Source organism: Caretta caretta, chromosome 5 (assembly GCF_965140235.1).
Source record: "Caretta caretta isolate rCarCar2 chromosome 5, rCarCar1.hap1, whole genome shotgun sequence".
NCBI classification, from domain to species: domain Eukaryota; kingdom Metazoa; phylum Chordata; order Testudines; family Cheloniidae; genus Caretta; species Caretta caretta.
The window spans coordinates 42,809,796-42,830,355 of record NC_134210.1 but is presented as its reverse complement, the minus strand read 5'-3'; the positions used below and the strand labels follow the sequence as shown (position 1 = coordinate 42,830,355).

Sequence of the window (20,560 nt, the reverse complement as noted above, 5' to 3'; positions counted from 1 at the left end):
AGAGGCGTGAGCAAAATGGTGGAGGGATTTTGGGGAGAAGAGGCAGGGCAATGGGCAGCGCCTCCCAGGAAGAGGTAGGACAGGAGATGAGGCCTCGAGGGGGTCCGATTATCAGTAATTAGAAAGATGGCAACCCTATTCTCTCTAAGAATAATGTGGTAGTCAACGTTTTACACTAACATCTGACATGTAAACCCCAGACTAGCTTTGTCCCCTTCCCTTCCCCTCCCCACTATAACAATTTTATCTTCATTCTATTAGTGCCTTTGACATTGCACATTGCTAAAAGCAAACATCTATCAAGATGTACATTTTATGGAGGATGTCCATAATAAAACATGTCAGTCACAAGTAGTTCTCAGAACTAGAGAGAATTATATTCCATGCACAGAAAGGATTCCCAAAAATTACTCCTGCTAAAAAAAAAAAAAAAAAAAACACTAAACTTCAATTAAAAAAATGCACTACAGAAATGTAATCTTACCAAAAGCAGCTAACTTGTTTCCATAATTATGAATTAGTTTCTAGTAAAAAATTAGAGTTACTTTGATGGCTTAAAACAATGTCTTTCCAGACACATGAAGCATTTTCTTTAAAATTTAAGCTAATAGCTAGTACCTGGCTGCAAAATGACTTCTACAATAATACTAGATGTAATTATATTTGTTTATTAACACCTATATTACATAATTCCTAAAAAATGGTTTAACAGATTGTGATCTAAATACAGCTTTCTTTAATACTTTTGACTTATATAGCATCTTAGGATCTCTAAGCATTTTTAAAAGAGATATGTAATGTCTTTAGTACACAGTGAAACTACTGTGCGAAGAGGTTCAGTGACATGCTCATGATCACACAGCAATAGTGATAGAGTAAGCCATAATGCAAGAGTTTCCTAAAGTCTTGTCTTAATGCTAACAATGCTGCCTCCAAACATTTTGTTACTGATATGCAAAACAACTCAATGCAGTCTTGAAGAAGTTAATTTTAGTTTCTCACCATTTTGAGCTTTTCATCTAGTTAAATCATTGATTTTTCTCTGTGTAAAAGGGAGCAGAATTCAATATGGGGATCTTGACTACCTCTTTGTGTACTATACCGTTATCAATGACATCAGCAGGAACATAAACTGCCCAACTTTAGGAATAACCCTGTTAAATATTAACACAGGGGGAATAACTGATTTAGTATGCCATACCAACAAAATGGATAGTTATGATTCTAAGGAATGCCACTAAATGTTACAAAGTAAGATGTACAATATGTAGGTCTACCCAAATAAAATGACAGCATCCCTTCAAAATCTGCCCACAAAATCTGTACCTTTATGATTTCCATTGGATCCTAAAGATATACGGTACTTCAGATCTCTTCCACCAAAAATAATCTAATCTTTGATACCAAAACTATAAGTGTATGTATGAATATTCACAGGAGGTGAGAATGACAACTGTTTAGAAAAATCTAATTTTGGTAGTATTAATTTGTTTTGTAGTTCTGCTATGATCGAGGAAGAAATAGTTTTCTTAGTGTATATCCATAGTATTCAAAAAAGATTAAGCTGTGAATTTATATTTTCATTTGGCTATTGTATGTAGTGTTTGACTATATTTTACTTTTTCCAAATTATCTACCAACCACTAATACTATTTTACAGTTTTTATAACTGCATGTTAGGTAATTAAAGCTGTTCTTCTAGCAATTAACTGGATATCATTACACCCTTACAGACCTATAGATCAAGCTGTTTAATAAAACTAAAAATGCTTCTGTATATACATCATTGTATGAAAAATTCACCACCAATATATACAAGAATTACCAAAACACAGCTTTTTCCTTTGAGTTTGCCAAACCACCACCATATCTGCATGAACATATTTATGACATACTGGCAAACTTTTCTTCAAAATCATATACAGTATAATTAAAGCTATTATGTCTTGGAAGTCACAGAATCCATAACTCCAGAGACCTCCATGACATTTTTTTGCTTCAGCCCCAGGCCCCCAGAACTCCAAGTCACCCCAGATGGTGGGTGCTGGACACCCCGCCCCCATTTTCTAATGGTTATTTTTAAAAGTCAGGGACAGGTCACAGGCTTCCCGTGACTTTGTTTATTGCGCTTGACCTGCCCACAAGTTTTACTAAAAACAAAGTGACAAAATCTTAACTTTAGATATATAACTTTAGATATAATACACACACACACACGCCCCACCATTTTTTCTCATTTCGTATGAAGAGACACGCCCTAAACAAGGTCTAGATTTAGAGACTAGTATGTGATCTGCAATAATGGACAAAGCTATCAAAACAGTTCTCTGAATCAACATGTCCATTGCATTTAGTAAAGCTGTAAAATGCATTGAAGTGCTGCTGGGCATAAACGTAATTCTACAGAACACTGAGTAGGAAGGAAGACCACAGGGAACCATGCATTAAGGTCAAGATCCACAAAGGGGCTTAGGTGTTGCAACACTCACTGTCATGGCAACTAACTTTTAGGTGCCTACAAGAGTCTCAGGAACAACATTGCCCTCCACAGAGCCTGAGTGAGGCATCTAGGCTCCCCTTACAATGAACTGAGATAGAGAGAAGTCTTCGAATACCATCCACAAAAATCCAGCATGCTAGGCAGCTCCCCACCTAAATTAGCCAGTAGGAGATGCCGATGAACAGAGAATGTGCTAAGCCTGTCCCTTTCCACAGGCAGACACAGAAGTCTGAGCTTTAGGGAGGCGCCTCTCTCCGTATCAGTCCACACACAGAAACCATCTGTGTGGAGTGCTTGTAATATAGCGAAGTGATTCCATATTTGATTAATCCTTCTGGGACAAAATGATACTGTATAAAAGTGCACATAAGCACTAAGGTGCCATTGCCTCTTAGATCAGCCAACTAGAGACCAAGCTGAGAGTGAAAGAATGGAAAGTAAAAGGCATGGAAGTTAATATTATTTATATATATACTATTACAGCTACCTGATTTTACTCAGATGTAGATATTAATACTTACATAAGAACATTAGAACGGCCATACTGGGTCAGACCAAAGGTCCATCTAGCCCAGTATCCGGTCTTCCGACAGTGCCCAATGCTAGGTGCTCCAGAGGGAATGAACAGAACAGGTAATCATAAAGTGATCCATCCCCTGTCACCCATTCCCCAGGTTCTGGCAAACAGAGGCTAGGGACATCATCCCTGACCATCCTGGCTAATAACTACTGATGGACCTATCCTCCATGAGTTTACCTAGTTCTTTTTTGAACCTTGTTATAGTCTTGGCCTTCACAACATCTTCTGGCAAGAAGTTCCACAGGTTGACTGTGCGCTGTGTGAAAAAATACTTCCTCTTGTTTGTTTTAAACCTGCTACATGAGTGCAGAGGACTGTACTAGATGATCTCTCGAGGTCCCTTCCATTCCTATGATTCTTTGATATACAGATATGAAGCAGACAATTACTAAATACTTTCCATTATGAATAATTTTTTTATTTAAGCTTATCTCACATTTCCTTTTTCTGCAACAGACCTTCAATATTTGGAATCCTCTCAGCTTACAAAAGAGCCTTTTCTTTGTTCCATGAAATTCCATTCCGATTTGGCGAGAAAGAGTATTAATTATTACCATTGTCTTCTCTCAATTGTATTCCCCAGGAAAATCCGGGCAGCAAACCTAAATCTTTCAACATTCATTCCACTGCTGGGCTCACGCCACCATGGCTCAAACCATTACCAAAGCAATAGCAGCAGTGCCACTACCACTCAATGCATCAGAGTGGATTAAAAAGATTTAAATACATGTTTCTTTTTAAAAATAAACCTATTTAAAATTAAATTTGAAATTATGACAACCTATGTTAAAGCCTAAATTTACTAAAATCTATTTAAACTCATTTAAATTAAATAAAAATATATTTAAGGAGTACGTTTGCCACCAAAGTTTTAAAGAAAGTCAATCCACTGAACTGCTGAAATGTCACTAGCTAAGCACCTGGAACCAGAGTTCACCACAGTGGTACACCAGCTTTTGACAGCAGGTCGCCTCTTCCGCATGTGTAGAGAAAATATTTCTTCATTTCACTTTATTCAACTAGTTCAGCTCAATGACTAATTCATTCAAAGTTGAGAAAACAGTTGAGGAAAAAAAGCAGAAAAGCTTGTTCTTCCTCTTCAAATCTATGAATAAAAATGAGATGCAAGAAAAAGAGTACTACTAGTTCTATAATCTTGAAGGACATGTTGACCAGAAAATCAGTTCAATTCACTAACGAGACATAGTATTCCCTTTGTTTAATAAGTCAGTTTTAAGTGCATTTTCTTCTTATGCAACCAGCACATTTAAGGTAGTTTTATTTAATAAAACCAATTTTAAAATAGTTTTGTTCATTTTTAATTGAATTCCAGTTTTTATCCATGTGGCTTGACACAAATCATGAGTAAAAAATATTATCACTTAATAAATAAGAAATGTGACATTTTGTAATAAAAAATTTAAAAATAAGAATCTGAAAAATGTATATTAAGCTTTATAATTGCTTAAATAAATTTGTATTAATATAATATAGCCCCTGAGTAGCAGAAAGTAGTACCAAATTACATCAACCACTGAGAATCAACCTCTCTTTAGGAACATAAAAAGAATAAAACAAGATTAAAACTGATTATTTAAATCAATGTTGCCTGCTTTCTGATTTAAATCATGATTAAAACCAGTGATTTAAATTAATCTACCCTGTATTGCACAGAAAGTCTCAGAAAACTGCTGAAATATCTGTAGCAAAGGAGAGAAGAGAACCTGGCTCTCCAAACCCAGGGATCTAGCATGTGGTTCCCAATGACCCATTTACACACACATCTGGGAACTCCATGTGAGGAAGGAGCTCCCCTAACTTCCAGATGGGCAGTAAGATGGGCCAGGCGCCTCAAAAAAAAACACCTTTGGGACCTAGCACATGGCAGCAGCACATCCCCACTCTGGGTTCAACACATACAGCAGAAGATCCAGCCCAGTTCTAGGAGCAGGGAATCAAAAGCCAGGCTTACCCCAATACATCCTTCCATAGGTGCCGATTCAATGGGTGCTCCAGCACTCACCAGCCATAACTGATTGAAGGCACTGCCAACCAGCTGATTGGAGACTGGAGAAGGGGTTTGCGGGAGGGCGGAGAGCAGCGAGTGGGCGGAGGCCTCAGGCAGGGGGCAGAGCAGGGGTGGTAAGAGGCCGAACAAGGGCAGGGTCTTGGGGCGAAGCAGCAGTGGAGCACCCTCAGGGAAAAGAAAAACTCAGCGCCTATCCATCCTCCCTTCCCCTGAATGCAGCCTTCTGCTGTCAGCTAGTGGTGGTGTTAGTCCGGTAGCAGTCTGTGCTGCAGTGCCGAAGGCTCAGGATTCAAATGCTAATGATGATTCATTCACGGATGGGGTTGATTGCTATACCTAATACAACATTTTTAGACTTTTTGTTTAAAATAAAAAACCTTAGAAGTTAGATTTAAAAGGTTACATTAAGAGAACATTATTTCAGTTGCAAATAAATAAATAAATAAATAAATAAATCAAACATTTTGCACAGCCAGGTTGTGGTCAGGCAGACTTAGTACCTGGAGCCAGAATCTGCAATCACAAGACAAGAGTCCAGAGTTGGCTGAGTCAGGAGACTGGGAGGTCAGAAGCGAGACAAACTGGAGATCAGAACTATTAGTAAGGAACCAGAGTCAGGCTGGGTCAGGATACCAGAGGGTCAGTGGCAGGAGACAAACCAAAGATCTAGAACCACAAGTCAGGTGCCAGATCAAGCCAGAGAAGCAGGCAGTCCAGACCAGAGTTGAGCCAAGTTATTCAGGACAACTTCCTGTTCCAGCACCTCACACTGGGGCACGACTTCATGAGTCGCAGACTCAGGCTGCCACAGGCAAGATTGTTGCGTAGCTACTCCCATGAAACTTGTAGACCTGGGTTTGAAACCCATGGGTCATGACATTTGAAAGTTCATAAAACTGTTTTTTTGCAACCTAAACATTCTTTTAATGTAGGGCATGGGGTTCTGGTGAGGCAGAGGGGGCAGATATCTGAACAGACTAGCAAATCTACTTTTCTACACCTGACTTGTCCCCATTCCCTAACCATGCAGTCCTGGATTTCAGTTGTCTGACAATTCCTTGTGGATGCCCTGTTGACTATCTGAAGTGTAGGTCTATTTTGAAAAATGACCCCCTATAACTCTAAACTACTTCCCATATGTATTCAAAGCCATATCTGATTATATTACTAAAAAAATAAAAATAAAGTTTTGATTTAAAAAACGAACAAAAAAGAGAACCAAACAGAACTAAAAGGAAGCTGCATACTACGCCCTGTGAGTCGACATGATTGTTTACTAAGTAACCAAAGTGACATTTGTGCAAACTCATTGATGGGAAAAGAGAAGTTGAGCTAGAATCAACTGGGCCTAATTTGGCTTGCAGACTCGTCATAACTGGTGATGATACATGTGACAGAAAAAAAAATCCCACCTGATTCAGACTCCAAGTTTAAGTTTTACAGAGCTGACAATTCAGAAAAATTGTTTCTTTCCACTTTACAACTGTTCATAGACTAACAATTAAAAAGTTCTCCCCAGGCAGCACAGACAGAGGAGCAGCACCAATGTAGAAACTTGCAATATATCTATCCAATTTCAGAAGCCCAAGTTGCTATCATAAATGGTTAACTGTAGGTGTACTTCTGAGGATGTAGGGGTAGGGTAGATTGATTTAAATCACCAAGTGGAAAGCCTCAATTTAAATAGTCGATTTTAGTCAACTTCTCCATTGTACTTCCGTTATTTTTCTAAAGCAAGGTGAATTCTCATGAGTTGATGTAACCATTAAAACAAGTTGATTTGCAACTAAATAGAACCTTTTCACTAGATTTTAGACTTATTTCTGCTGCCAAGGAGGGTATATTATAACTATTTACATTTAAGCAATTATTCACCTTAATATTTTCAGATTCTTATTTATTGTTCATTTTTAGTATGTTAGAAAATGGTGAATGATATAGGGTTTATTTACTAGATAATTAACTATTTGCTCATGATTTGTGTTAAGGCGTATTAGAATAGTAACTGGAATTTAATTAAGCATACAAAAAAGAGCATATTTATTTTTATTTAAATGTTTTATGATTATAAATTTAGGCCTTAATATATTGTGTATTAAATTCAGATTTCATCTTAAACAGATTTTAAAAAAAACAAAAAACTTATAATTTAAATAACTGGATTCTTTGAATTTGGTTAAATTAAATTTAAAAATCTGATTTAAATTAAAAAAAAACTTTAAACCCTTCCTCCCCCACAATAAATCGATTCTTATTCACACTAGTTGAGGGAGAGGATGGCAAATGGAACTTGGGAAGGAAAAGGCTAGGAGAAAATGGAAGCAATCAAGGAAAATATTTTTTTAAATTGAAAGTAGAGGTTTAAAAACTGTAAATAAGTAAATTATAAAAATAAACTGTATGTGGGCCACATTTTCTCTCTCACACATACTACCCACCCCTGAATCAACTTACGGATTAACTAACTTGTGAAATGTTATTTTATCCCCAGGACCCTCCTTCCCCCCCCCCCCTCAAATATTCTGTTACACCCATTTCTTGCTTCTTATCTTAAATTAGGCCATGTCTACACTAGAGATCTTACAGCAGCACAGCTGTACCAATGCAGCTGCACCATTGTAAGATCTCTCATGTAGCCACTGTGCCAATGGGAGAGCTGCTCCCACTGACATAACAGTTGTCCACATTGGCGTGTCTGTTGGTGTAACTTATGTTGCTCAGGTGTGGGGGTGGGAGGAGGGTTCATACCCCTGGGTGACAAATTACACCGACAAAAGCGCTGGTGTCGACAGCACTAGGTCAGTGGGAGAAGCTTGCTGTTGGCATAGCTACCACTGCTCCTTGGGAGTGGTTAAATTATGCCAATGGGAGAGCTCTCTCCCATTGGCAAAGAGCTGCAGCTGCACCGCTGCAGCACTGTATGCTTAGACAAGCCCTTAGACAGCAAAGTTCTCAGGACAGGGATGTGTCTTACTTGTGTTTGTAGAGTTCCTATGAAAATAGGACACTAAATCTGCTAGGGACTTTGTAATGTGTAACAAGCTAGCAGTGTTCCATAACACACCCACCCTGTTAGCAAGGAATGAGTTGGCTAGAAGAGTGATAAGTAGGTGGTGACTCACTGCAGGAAGTGGATCCTTAGCTATCTCCTATGAGGGAGGGGGAAGGGAGGACTTGGAGAGCAAGAGGGCTGAGTGAAGACTGAGTGTGTGTGGAACCTATTCGTGTAGGGAGGAGGAGCCCTGAGCAGAAGGCTTTGGCCAGGACAGTTTCCTGTATAATTGTTTGAAAACTGTTTTGAGAGAGACTTCATTAAACTAGACCCAGGATGCAAAACAATGAATTTGTTTGAGACTAACTCTGTACTCATTAAACCAGACTGAGGAGTGAGAATTGTTTGAAGTAGGCTGGGAAAGTAGTACCTACTTACAAAATGAAAAGGAGTACTTGTGGCACCTTAGAGACTAACAAATGTATTGAGCATAAGCTTGAAGTGAGCTGTAGCTCACAAAAGCTTATGCTCAAATAAATTTGTTGGTCTCTAAGGTGCCACAAGTACTCATTTTCTTTTTGCGGATACAGACTAACACAGCTGCTACTCTGAAACCTACTTACAAAATGTTACCATTATAATAATTCTTCAACTTTATTTTTTAAAAAGTGCATACCCTGAAAGCTCTAGTCTTTATATAAAGAAAAGGAGTACTTGTGGCACCTTAGAGACTAACCAATTTATATACTTTATATACATATATATATATACTTTATATACTTGTCTGAACATTTAAAGATACCAAATACAATATTTTTTTTTCTAAAATGCAAGACATTTTACTGTTGAATCTTTACAAAAGGGTCTTGAAAGCCAACTTGCTACTGGACGTACACAAAAGTTGGGTATCAGTCCTGTTTGAAGAGAACTACATTAACGCAAACTAAGAACCTTTCAGTTCACACCTGCAGCATGCACATGGGGGAGTTATAGCACAGCACTTTGATGCACACTGCTATTCACACCCCTGTTGTCTGAGCTGCAGGGTACTGTACACAAACATTTGAAAGAGCAGGAAGGAAAGTCTGTCATGTTGCCACCCACAAAGTACAGAGAAGCAGAAGGAGAAGGAAAAAGCTGCTGCAGAGAAGTGGAGAGAGAATAAGAAGGGACCAGAGTAGGGGGAATGTGATAAGCAGAGAGGGACTGTGGTAGTGTGGGGGCAGAGGACCTGGTAGTTGGTAAGGGAAGAAGGGGGCAGACTGGGGAAGAAAGAGATCGAGAAGGGTCTGAAACAACAGAGCACACTCCCCTCCAGAACATGGAAATGAAACCCAAGACTCATCCTGCTGCCAGCAAATACCCATGAAACCCCTAAGCAAAGTATGTCTGATCCTCTTCTAGTGTCTGGCCCACATAAAGGATAATAGCCTGCTACATTCCATTCATTCAAATAGTGGACATCTGTATTGTAGCTCTAGTTTCCAGACCTGCCAATGACTCATGTGGGTGTTAATAACTTGCACACGGTGGAAATGTGCGTGCCAGTTAGCTTTTTTAAAAATCTTTAAAAATCTTAAAAATAAAGCTTTATGTAAAAAACTACATTAAAAACATTAAGGTTGAAGTTCAACATGCAAAAATTTGCAAATGTAAATCAATCCTCTTGTGTGATGCAATATGGTATTATGTTTCTCCTTAAGGGATTCCTGAATCATTCAGTGCACAAAACGGGTAAGTGCCCATTGAATTAATCAAGGTTGTATAGTATCACCTCAAGCAAGGTATTCCCAGCAGATAAAGGAAAGTTTTATCACTATACAAGGCACTGGTGAGTCATCTGGAATACCGTTTGCAATTCTGGTCTCCTATGTTTAAGAAAGATTAATTCAAACTGGAACAAGTGCAGGGAAGGACTGCTAAATTGATTAGAGGATGGAGAACCACGTAAAGAGAGGTTTCAGAGTAGCAGCCGTGTTAGTCTGTATCCGCAAAAAGAACAGGAGTACTTGTGGCACCTTTAGAGGCTAACAAATTTATTAGAGCAATGTTACTATACTATTATAAATATAACAAATGTTATTAAATTTATTCATGGGCTGCAGCCCACTTCATCGGATGCATAGAATGGAACATATAATAAGATGTACACACACACACACACACATAGATAAGTTGGTTTCAGAGTAACAGCCGTGTTAGTCTGTATTCGCAAAAAGAAAAGGAGTACTTGTGGCACCTTAGAGACTAACCAATTTGAGCATAAGCTTTCGTGAGCTACAGCTCACTTCATCGGATACATACCCCACAGTACGCATCTGATGAAGTGAGCTGTAGCTCACGAAAGCTAATGCTCAAATAAATTGGTTAGTCTCTAAGGTGCCACAAGTACTCCTTTTCTTTTTGAGAGATAAGTTGGAAGTTGCCGTACAAACTGTGAGAGGCTAATTAGTTAAGATGAGGTATTATCAGCAGGAGAAAAAAACTTCTGTAGTGATAATCAAAATGGCCCATTGGGACAGTTGACAAGAAGGTGTGAGGATACGAAAGGAAATAGATTCAATAGATGTAATGACCCAGCCACTCCCAGTCTCTATTCAAACCCAAGTTAATGGTATCTAGTTTGCATATTAATTCAAGCTCAGCAGTTTCTTGTTGGAGTCTGTTTTTGAAGCTTTTCTGTTGCAAAATTGCCACCCTTAAATCTCTTCCTGAGTGGCCAGAGAGGTTGAAGTGTTCTCCTACCGGTTTCTGAATGTTATGATTCCTGACGTCAGATTTGTGTCCATTTATTCTTTTGCGTAGAGACTGTCCGGTTTGGCCAATGTACATGGCAGAGAGGCATTGCTGGCACATGATGGCATATATCACACTGGTAGATGTGCAGGTGAACAAGCCCCTGATGGTGTGGCTAATGTGATTAGGTCCTATGATGGTGTCACTTGACTAAACATGTGGACAGAGTTGGCATCGGGCTTTGTTGCAAGGATAGGTTCCTGGGTTAGTGTTTCTGTTGTGTGGTGTGTGGTTCCTGGTATTTGCTTCAGGTTGGGGGGCTGTCTGTAAGCGAGGACTGATCTGTCTCCCAAGATCTGAGAGAGTGACGGATCATTTTTCAGGATAGGTTGTAAATCTTTGATGATGCGCTGGAGAGGTTTTAGAATTAAGGAGCTTAGCTTGTTTAATCTAACAAAACAAAGGTTATGGCACATCATGGCTTGAAATTAGACAAAACATTTCTAACCAGCAGAGGAATGAAGTTCTGGAACCCCTTTCAAGTGATGTAACGGGGGCAAAAAAAAAACAAAAAACAAAAAACCAAGAACTTAACTTGTTTCAAGACTGAGCTTCATAAGTTTATGGAGGTGATGGTATAGTGAGGTTGCCTACAATGGCATATGGCCCATTTGTGACTGCTATTAGCAAATATCTCCAACGGCTGGATATAAGACACTAGATGAGGAGGTCTAAATTACTACAAAGAATTATTTCCCAGCTGTCTGGCTGATGGGTCTCACCTTCATGCTCAGAGTCTAAATAATTACTGTATTTGGGCTCAGGAAGGAATTTCCCCCAGGTCACATAGGTAGAGACCCTGGGGAGTTTTCACCTTCCTCTTGCTGATTGAACTAGAGCAGTGGTCTCCAACTGGTTGATCGCGATCGACCCTCGAGTATCTCCCAATCAATCGCGATCTCTGGTGGTGCAGTGTGGCTAGTACTAAGGCAGACTACCTGTGGTCCCCGAAGGGCGGGGGGGGGGGAATGGGTCTCAATCCGCACGCAGCTCCTGTCTGCATGCACCACGCTTGCAGCTCCCATTGGCCAGGGGAGCTGAGGGTGCAGTGCTTGCAGACAGGCACAGTGAACAGAGCCATGTGTCCCCTGCCCTGCTGCAAGGGTATGTTGGCCCCTTCCAGGAGCAGTGTGGGACCGGGGTAGGCAAGGAGCCTGCCTTAGCCTCGCTGTGCCTGCCACCAACTGGGAGCCACCGGAGATAAACACTGCCCAGTGGGAGGCTGCACCCCAATCCTCATCCCTGAACTCCCTCCTGGAGCCAGCATCCCATACCCGCTCCTGCACCTCAAGCCCCAGCCTGGAGCCCCTTCCCAGAGCCAGCACCTCATCCTGCACACCAACTCCCTGCCCCAGCCCTGACCCCCTCCTGCACCCCAACACTTTGCCCCAGCCCGGAGCCCTCTCCTGCACCCCAACTCCCTCCTACAGCTTGCATCCCTCACCCACACTGCAAACCCCTCGGACCCAGCCCTGAACCCCAAATCCCTACCCCAGCCTGAAGAAAGTGAGTGAGGATGGGGGATGGAGTGAGCGGGGTGGGGCTTTGGGGAAGGGGCGGGGCCTTGGGAAAGGGGCGGGGTAGATCCTGGGTTGCCCTTACATTCAAAAAGTGATCTTGTGCAAAAAAGGTTGGAGACCACTGAACTAGAGTAAATGGTGGATTGTCTATAACCTGAAGTCTTTAAATCAAGATTTTAGGACTTCAGTAACTCAGCCAGTGGTTACGGGCCTATTACAGGACTGAATGGAGGAGGTTCTGTGGCCTGCAATGTGCAGGAGGTCAAACTAGATGATCACAATGGCCCCTTCTGGCCTTTAAATCTATGAATTAATGGAGACTTGGCTGCAGGACCCCAGCCACATTTGTTGCAAAATTGGAAAGTGTTAAATGAAAGAGGCAAAGGACTGCAGTAAAAGAGGATGGTCTCATAATTAATGCAATGGAAAGCCATCCTTAATAACTAGATTCTCTTTCTGCTGCAGTTCCTATCTGAGGCTGGACAAGTCACTTAAGCTAAAATTTTCACAGGTGGCCAAATGGGTGCTGACTTGAAACATCTGAGGACTTATTTGCAAGAATGCTGACCACACACACATCTCCAACTGAAGTTGACTGGAGCTGTGCTGTGAACATACAAAATGCTACAAAAACATTAAGTACTCTGAAATATCACACCCCAGGCATTTCAAGTTGGGGACCTGAAGTTGCTGGATAAGGCTCAAATTATGAAAAGTACTCTCTCTTTGCCTCAGTCCCTTACCTGTAAAAAGAAAATACGGTCACCTCACCTTCCATGTGTTACAAATATTTATCTTCACGAAGCATTCATACACTACAGTGATGAGTACTATAAGAAAGCACATAAGGAAATTGATCATTCCGTATTCCATACAGGGTTTGAATGACGTGCACCAAAGAAAGCGAAAGGTCACACGGTGAATGAGGAAAATAAAAATAAATATTTAATGGCTACCCATCCAGTGAGCACAGTCTACCCTAAGCATTGAATGAGGCGGGGTCATGTAGAAAAAGAATAGTCTGAATAATGGAATTCAAGGTTATCATAGAATCAGAGGACCGGAGAGGTCAGCTAGTCCAGTCCCCTGCACTCATGGCAGGACTAAGTATTATCTAGACCATTCCTGACAGGTGTTTGTTTAACCTGCTCTTAAACCTCCCCGGAGGGCAGACTGGAATCCACCCAACAGCCTCAAGAATGGGAGAACCAAAGAACAAGACATCTAGCAGCACGGAGCCGTCAGGAATGTGCTATCTGCTGACTGATTCAGCAACAGCATGATGAAGCAATTCCCATAGACTGGGATAGGAAGAAATTCCTATAAAAATAGACTCTAGAAAGTGAGAACTTTGGGGGTCTGATTCTGCAAACCAACTTCCAGGAGCATCAGATGAGCATCTGACAAGGCCCTGCTCCCTCCTCATGTCCAGGCCATCTGGCCAGTGGCTTGGCATGAGCAACTCTAAGGCTGGTAACTATGATAACCTTGCAGAACCTGTGTGTGTGTGTGTTTGTATGAATGAATGTGAGAATAAATATGAGATTGAATGGAATGTTATAGCTATAACTAACTGCTTACTATGATTCTTTCTGTATTCACAATAAATGTGGTATTTTGCCTTTTCCTCTTTAATAAGATCCTGCTGGTTTTTATTTTATTGGTATAACAACCTCCCTAGGCAATTTATTCCAGTGCTTAACCACCCTGCCAGAAAGTTTTTCCTAATGTCCAACCTAAACCTCCCTTGATGCAATTTAAGCCCCATTGCTTCTTGTCCTATCCTCAGAGATTAAGAAAAACAATTTTTCCCCTCCTCCTTGTAACAACCTTGGACATACTTGAAAAGGTATGTCTCCTCTCAGTCTTTTTTCCAGACTATCATAATGCACATGCATAAGGTAGCCAAATTAAAGCAATCTTAATGCTGGAAATTTCCTAGTTTTTGAGTATTTGGCTTTGCAATCTTAACTCTCCTTTATATGGAGATCTTTTTAAAATGCAATACTCATTTAAACTGAGTTTAATAATATGTACTGAACTGCTGTAGTCTTGTATGCTCATTCTTGAATTTATAATTGAACATGTCATTCTATTACAGTTCCATTCCTTAAAAGTTGCTGAATATTCCAGGAGTTTGGCCTTACAGAGACAAGATCCCATGCTTTTCCACTCCAAATGTGAACAACTTCTTAAAATCTGAAGGATCCGCCCAAAAGGAAGATATCACTGAGACACACTGTCAAGTGTCAAGGCATTTTAAAAACAAGGCAATTAAAAACACGCAACTTTCAGGAAGTATAAGTTCCTGTTTGCATGTCATAATGGTAGTGACTGACACTAGGTTCTTATCTTGCTGCAACAGCTACTTGATTTTGCTTGTCCGTATACATCACTCCAAAAAATACTTTTCATTCTATTGTGTTTCCAACAGACATGTTCCATCTGCTAGTGAGGTATGATCTGTTTCTATGTGACATCACATTACACTTGAGAAGACTAATGCCAGTTTATAAACACTAAACCTTGGCTCGGTTTCAAAACTCCTTACTACCTGCCACGTAAGTAATGATAAAATGTGTGGATTATCTTTTGTCATATAATTTAGAACTACTCTACTATGATGCAAGGCTCTTACATTTTCTACAAAAGGCAATTCTAAATAAATGATTTGTTATATGATTGAACTAGAACTGTACTGTTCCTTTGGATTTTTTATAATACAACAGAATCTAAGTCATTATTCCTCTTTTGACCCGTAAAAGCCATCCAGGGCCACAAGTGATGTGTGCTGAAGTGCAAATAAATTATTACAGCAATAAAGATTTTTATATTCTGGAGCCATTGTATATTTGCAAGATAATTGTTATTTCTTCAAGTTAACACCTTACTCAAAGGAAGGTTTAATTTTGAGAATATTTTAATTTCCTTGAGATTTACTAAAAGTTATTTTTAATACCTGTAATCAGAAAAAACTAATTAACTGTGTAGGTACAGTTTGAAACTATCTTTACCGGGCAAAATAATATATGTAATTTTTAAAAAGCTGTCTTTGTGTCTACTTAAACAAGAGGATTACTGGGAGAGCACAAAGTGTTTAGAGAGGCAGTGATGATGAACACTCCTAAGGATACTTTCCTTGGGGATGCACCCCCTCAAATGAAAGTAAAACACCTTCAGGGATATGAGATTTTAGAAGGAATTCATTCAGGCTAACAACCCTGGAAAAATACATGGAAGTTGCTGAAACACTAGTACTACCGGCGTCATCTACAAGTTTCTCCCTGTTGAGGAGTCTCTCTTTGTCTGAAGGGTGCTTTGACAGAAATTTGCTTTCAGTGGAAATAACTGTGGCCTCCACCTACAAGGAGGGGACTGCCAAGTCACACTCCAGTACACCTTGGAGAATATTTAAGCACATTGTCTATTTTCCTTGTATGGTTGCAGATCCCTTTGTTGGCATGCTTGATTGTTTTGGTGATTAGGTGGAGAACCTATCCTCAGCTATGTCCTGTACAGCTCCCTATTCCATTCAGTCAGCTGGATCTTCAGAGATATCTGCTGTAGGTTCCATGCTTATAACAAATGGAAACTTCTAGCTGTGTGGAATTCCTCCTGGTCCTCTTCTCTTTGGCAGTCTCAGCATTTATGTACCTTCAGCCATGTAGAATGCCGCTTCACCTGTTGCCTTTGTTGTTTACAAACCATCACGCCTCCTCTCTGGTTTCCACATTCTCTGGTTCTCTGATGGCCAATTTCTTTTTGTTGAACTGGGGGTGGTTATACTTCCTGAATCCGACTGTCTAAGGACTCCATAAACCCTTTCATAAGGGAAAATGCCATTTCTCCTTTGGAAAGATGGGTTCCTGATACTTATAGCCGAGACAACCCCAGCAGGCCTGTAGTGTCATAACAGGTAGCATGTTGGTGGGACAGTTGTTCCAGAGACAGCCTTGAGTACGGGTTCCCTGCCGGAACTGTTCAGCAGAACTGTAAGGCAGGAGGTCTGGGCCAATGTCTACTGCTACAAATGCAAGAGTGTGTCAACAGGTCATGAATGCTAACAAAGCAAACATGAAGGAAACCAAAGTTCCCTTCAGCAATCTTGAGATATCTGGTCACCGTGACGTGGTGAAAGAGCCGCATATATGCCAAGTGGATGGGATAGAGACATGGGGTCATTGCTTGTCCCAGGCCTTGCAATCCTGTCTGTGTTCTTGATGGCAAGACAGAGATTTTTCCAGTTAGCACCCAAATCATGCATGACTTATGTCTCTAGCTCCTTGCAAGATGCTAAAAGATATCCAGTTGAAGAACACTGTTCAGATTATTATACTGAAAGAACTGACTTCACTACTGCGTACAGCTGAAAATATCAGAAGTTTGTCAGAACCATCCACCAAGTACAGTATGTTCCAGTAACAATCTAGAGGTGTCAAAAAGTATGGCAAATCCAATGGCTTAATATTCAGCCTTAAATATCCCTCAGCAAATGCTGAGAAGGAATTAGACTTTCACATATTCTATCTCTGCACAAAGAAGAACTTACTGTTTTTGTCAGTCTTGAAGATTTTATCTTGTATTTTTAAATGCCGTATTTTTAACATTTTTTCCACACTGGATCTAGACATTTAGCAGCGTGCCAAATTCCAAGTTTAACATCAGACAAATTATGGCTTCTTTCCCAGAAAGCAATGAATTTTTAAAATTTTACACTAAAGCATCTGCAGAATGCTCAATAAATTCAACAATGGACTGCACTTTGTTATAACTGTGTATTGGTTATTTCACAAACAGGCACTTCTATAGCAGCTTCTATCCAAGTATTTCAAAGCTCTTTATAAACATTGCTTAGGCCTCAAAAGACCCCTATGATGTAGTACATCATACAATCCTGTTTTACAAAAGAAAAATCTGAGGAGACATGCCTGCGGCCACACAAGTCTGTAGCAGAGCCAGGAATAAAAACCAGCTCTAACCTAGTCCTGTCCATTAGCCACTAGCTAATGCTTTTTTCTCCCAAGCAGAGATGCATTATCATTCTCTACTAAAGTTTTCCACACAAGCCAGTAAGGTCCTGATCCACTGAAGTCAGCGGGAATCCTTCCATTAAACCTCAGTGAGCTTTGGAACAGGTCTTACTCACTGTCGCTTTTAAGATGAAATGGACAAAGAACTGGATTAATCTTCAGATGGAACAAACTAGTATAATGGAGGTTATTAAATTAATATAGAAATTATAAAAAAGTTTTATTTCAAGAACAGTATTCTATTTTCTGATGGCCTAAGGTGATCACTTTTTTCTCCATGCAGAAATTAATAAATACTCACTGTATGAGGCTCTGGGAAAAGTATTCTATTCCCTACAGACATTAAGCAACCTGAGCCAACATAACAAACAGGAAATGGACCACCTCAGAGTTAACATTTTGCATTGCTTCTTAAACTTCCAGCTTGATTATTATGTTATGTGGTGCTCTAATGTATGTGCTTACCAATATAAAGTCTGCTGCAGTTTCCACGGTATACATCTGATGAAGTGAGCTGTAGCTCACGAAAGCTCATGCTCAAATAAATTGGTTAGTCTCTAAGGTGCCACAAGTCCTCCTTTTCTTTTTGCGAATACAGACTAACACGGCTGTTCCTCTGAAACCCAATTAAAGTTACCAGTTAATTAAATCAGAAACAGCACAAAGAGGAGATGTAAATTAGTATTATGAAAAAAAAGAAAGTATGTACCACAATAGCAAAAAATGAAAGAAAGCTTTCTGACTCAAAAAGCCAGCAATTGAATCTGATTCTTTGCTTTTCAAAATCCTTGTCTACAATATGCATTGCAGTGTTTGCTCCAGACCTCAAACGTAGCATCAAGAAAGAGCGTTAAAACAAACACACACTTAATTGTTAATCTCCTCTCCTCTCCCAGTACATGGAAGCTACATCCAGGGCCGTTCCTACCCATACGCAAAGTACGCTGTTGCGTAGGGTACCAAATTTCCTGATGCCCTACGCAGCTGCGTGCTGCTCCAGCCCCTGCTCCACCTCTTCACTAAGGCCCTCGCCTCTGCTCTGACCCAGCCCTGCCTCTTCCCACCCCAGCTCTGCTCCCACTTGACCCCTTCCCAAAGCCCCTGCCCCGCCCCCACTCCCCTGAGAACTGCAGCAGAGGTCGGGTGCCCTGCACTCACCGGCAGCAGTAAGTGGGGCAACCCAGCCCCAGCCTGCTCCGCTCCTCTGGCTCTCAGCCATGCAGCCGGTGAGTGCTGGGGGACGGTTCCCCCCTGCCTCCCAAGGCTGGGAGCCAGGGGAGCAGAGCAGAACGGGCTGGGGCCAGGTCGCTCCACTTCCTGATGCCCCCGTGAGTGCAGGGTTGGCCTGGAAACCACCTCCCACCCCGCAGAGGCCTGTGGGACTGTGTAGGGCACCAAAATGGCTAGGGACAACCCTGGCTACACCCTAAGTTATTCTCATCTCTCTTTTCCATTACTACTATTTTTGTCTCCGTCTCCTAAAAACTTACTGCCATGCTACTGCCTAGACTCAACACAATGTCCAAGCAACATTTCCTGTACTACCTTTTCTTTATTATAGCCACTGAACAATCAACAGTCTTGCTGGGTATTTGCATTTAGTAGCATGCTATTTCATTTCTAAAATGGTATTTCACCAACAAAATGCTTAATGAAACAGTTTTTACTAGTGAACTATTAAATCTCAAATTTAAGTGAAATCTCCGATATGAGAGTCAGGAGTTCCTAGGGTGAATCCTACTATCAGCAAAAACTGGTGTTCATTAATTTCTGGCATCAGGAGAAGAGGGTGTGGGGGGAGAGTGTGTTTGCTTAATGGGTTTAATTGGCTCTCTATGGTGAAATTACCTAAGAAGGCTGAGACCACCACCTATACTCCAAAAAGATCCAAATAAACTGCAGTCTCAAAGAATTATGCAACAGGCTCCAATTAAACACATACATTTATACTGCACGTATACAGAATATACATAGTATACATCACACAGTTCTGGTTTCTCTCTCTCCCCTTCCCTTTCATTCGTTGGACTGATGTGAACCAGTCTATGCATCCTTTATTACCCTCAGAGCCTGGAAGCAGACAGGAAGCCAGATGTATCAGCTTTTGCAGTTATAAAAAGAGTAACAAACGTGGCACAATCTTGATCACTCTTCGCCAAACCACTTCTTCGCAAGAACCACTTCTCAAAACAGTTCTTCCATAAGTGATTGGTAGAATAGGTCAGTCGAGGCTAAGCCTCCCCTGACACAGCTGCTGCTGCCGGATGCCCAGTTGAGGATTTTTGGCAGCTTGCACAGGGGAAGTTTTTGATTATTATGCCCCATGTAGGTTCCAGGGCAACTGAGGAGGCAGTATGTGCCACTCACCTTCCCGGGGTTCATCAGTAATCTCAGAACCCGGGAAGCTGAGTAGCAGATACCGCCTCCTCAGCCACCCTAGAATCTGCATGGCATAAAAGCTCAGGTTCTTCGGGAAGAGACAAGAGCTTTTCCCGCGGGGCAGCTTGGGGTCTCAGGAGGGGAGGTGCAGCGCAGCTGGGGCAGCTCCAGCCGGCCCATGGTTCTCCAGCCATAGATGGTGGGGGTGCCTCGGGAGAAGGGGTGGAGCCGGGGGCTAGCCTCCATGAAGTGGGGCTCCACCTGCCACCCACAAGTTCTTCTATACCTTCCCTAGATGCTGCTATCAATGCAGACTCCAAACGAACATGCTTTTTTGTTGCTGATTTGTGGTGGGCGGAAGAACAAAAAAACAGGATCAGAGGAAGGAATATCCACTAACGTACATGCCTTCACCTTCAACAACATGACATACTTTTGCGTTGTACTTCCCTCTAGTCCATTCAGACTATTACCTACCCGAATCACTCCACCTCATCCAGTTGACACCATTGCAGCCTGAATCGGTTTCTGAACTTGGATCTCGAACTCAGTGGGATGCAGCAATGAGCTCAATATAACCATCCACATGGAACTGTAAAAAAGTTAAGACTCATTTTAATGAGTACATAGAATTTTTTTCCACTAACAGTGCCTAATGGAAATACAATCCAACAAATCAAAAATACTAAGATTGCCTTATTTCCTATAGTTACTTAGTGTAGTACCTAAGTTCT

General features: G+C 41.0%; 1 protein-coding gene across 10 annotated transcripts in view; it reads right to left on the bottom strand.

The window, feature by feature from the left end:
- The window catches only part of ERBIN (erbb2 interacting protein), a 225,299-nt gene that overhangs the window by 164,952 nt on the left and 39,787 nt on the right, over positions 1-20,560 (bottom strand). For 8 of the 10 annotated variants that reach the window (XM_048851872.2, XM_048851875.2, XM_048851877.2 and 5 more), the window contains one exon: positions 20,304-20,418. The exons of the other annotated variants lie outside the window; for them this stretch is intronic. The gene's annotated coding sequence lies outside the window, so the exon portion shown is untranslated. The remainder of the gene's footprint in view (positions 1-20,303; positions 20,419-20,560) is intronic. 10 annotated transcript variants of the gene reach the window in all.